Source organism: Eumetopias jubatus, unplaced genomic scaffold, assembly GCF_037043125.1.
Source record: "Eumetopias jubatus isolate StellerSeaLion01/CBP00866 unplaced genomic scaffold, mEumJub1_p1.0 scaffold_2, whole genome shotgun sequence".
Taxonomy (NCBI): Eukaryota; Metazoa; Chordata; class Mammalia; order Carnivora; family Otariidae; genus Eumetopias; species Eumetopias jubatus.
This window is the reverse complement of record NW_028274808.1, coordinates 9,000,566-9,002,826: the sequence shown is the minus strand read 5'-3', so window position 1 is coordinate 9,002,826 and position 2,261 is coordinate 9,000,566. Positions and strand designations below refer to the sequence as shown.

General features: G+C 47.6%; 1 pseudogene; it reads right to left on the bottom strand.

The window, feature by feature from the left end:
- Positions 1-1,076: 1,076 nt before the first annotated feature.
- On the bottom strand, positions 1,077-1,528 carry LOC114206233 (coiled-coil-helix-coiled-coil-helix domain-containing protein 2 pseudogene; annotated as a pseudogene).
- Positions 1,529-2,261: the final 733 nt, after the last annotated feature.

The following is a 2,261-nucleotide window of genomic DNA, read 5'->3' as shown; positions in this document are numbered from 1 at the left end:
TTCCGGGGGCACTGGGAGAACTCCGCATGCCTTTGCTTCTTAGTTAAAAACATATGGGGTAAGAATTTTGAGAAAAGCTTCTGGTGACAGAGCATGCAGCAAACTGAGAATTGGATTTGAAGTCAGAATATCCAGGTTTAAGTGAGGTCTTGCTGTTACCAGATCTTCCTAAGACTGTAAGACCCACTTTCCTATGTGTGCCCTGGGAAAAGAGGACCTGTTTGACAGTTTGCTTATTTCTGGTTGTGACTGAAAATAATACGGCATTTGAGAAATGCATGATAAACTGAATGCAACGCACAAGTGCTACACGTTTTTGCTCATAAACCCTGAGAAGTAAGGAAGAGCCAGATTTTGTGTGGGCAACGCTTAGCGTTTACAGATGAAGAGACAGAGGCTAAGGAGGCTGACTACATTGGTTAGGGTTACACAGACAGAGAGAAAAATTAAAAACTAAAGTTCCCAAAAAGTCAGCTTTCTATAAAACTTAACGGAGATGCGAGAGGATTGTAGATCAGTGTTTCATCAACACATGGCCTGTGGGAGACCTGCCTCGGAATGTGTGGATATACGTTAAAAAGGCAAATCCATGGTCTTCGCCCAAGACTAACCGGATCACAGTCATTGGGAACGGGCTCCTTTGGTACAAATTTCCCACGTGAATCATGTGCACTCAAGTCACTGCAAATTGCCCTTTTACAGAGACCCTCACAGTGAGGTCAGATGATGGAATATTTGCATGTCCTCAGACAGTGACTGCCTGGTATGTCTTTTTTTTGGGGGGGGGGAGAAAATCACTTTATTCTAATTAATTCACAAATGAGAACATCACAAAAGGTGATTTAAGGAGGCACACAAATATCTGCCCAACCTCAAATTCAAACCATCTCAATGAACTTCTATACAGTAAGAACAACCTTTTTCATTCCAATTCTGAAGAAAGCTGTATTTAATGATGAAGGAGAAGCTTAACTGGTGGTTTTACACTTTATATATTCACCATCAATTATATTTTTATGCTAAATTAACTTGGTTATGAGAGATGATTTTCCATATCTTCAGTTTGAACTTCTTGATTAGGCTAATCCATTTGCAAATCTGCACTGTTTCAGCACCACGCTGAAACCTTCACAAAGCTTCAGGTCATCCTGGTTCTGGACACACTCCAGAAACTGTTTCATCTCCTAGTGGCATGGGCCAGACTGCTGCTGCTGCTGGTATGCTGGCTGGATTCCCTGAGGCTCCTGGTATGTGATGTCAGGCCTTGAAGGCTCAGCATTGCCTCCTCCACCGAAGCCCCTGGTGATGGCATGACCCATCCGGTGCCCAACAGCAGAGCCCACAGCCACGCCATCTGGGCCATGAGCCCTGGCTACCGGGGCGCAGCAGCAGGTGAGCCGACAGCAGCTGGTGGAGCCGCTGCCGGAGGCTGAGCTGCCAGCGCTGGTCTAGGTGCCACTCTCATGTGAGGTGTCCGGCTGGCCAGAGGGGCCATGCGGGAGGTGCGGCTCTGGCTTCCACGCGCCATGGCAACTTGCAGAGCAGCTCGGTGTCTGGTCTGTCTTTTTTAAAGGAAGGTTAACGGTTGCTGCCATTTACCAGTCTGTGAGGTCATACAGGTAAAAATGTAAAAATGCAGTAATTACACAAGGTGTGAGAAAAACCAGAGCTCCTTTGATAAATGTGGCGCAGGGAGAAGTGGGCAGCGTACATCACCCACTGTTCCTGCTGCAGGGCGAGAACAGAAGGACCTGAGGTGGACGTCCCTCAGCAGGACAGACACACGCAGTACCTGCAGGGTATTTATTATATGGTATGAAGAAGACACCAGGTGTTTTAAAGTCTTGATTTATTTTCCCGGAAAACAATATGACCTTCGTCGGCCTTCTAGAAATTATGGTTGCCCTCGCAAGAGTGACAGGGGGCCTACCCCTCTGGGAGCTCGGCCTCCTGACTAGACACGTGCCCTGCACAGGGCAAGTGGTTGTTTTGTGTCGCTGTCCCAGTCAGAGCGCCTAGTGGTGTCTAGTGGCCCGCGGGGCAGAGAGGCGAGGGTGGGCAAACAAGGCAATCGTGCATCACATGGGCTTGGCGCGGCTGCCAGTATGGGCTCTATTCCTAAGAAGGATCTACTGACCTTCCGGCCTTGGGAGCGCTGCTTAATATTCCTCGGTTTCAATTTCCTTCTTAGTTAAATCGGAGACAGAAGCACATACTTCACTAGGTTTAAATGAGATTGAAATGAGCTAATGCACCTAAAG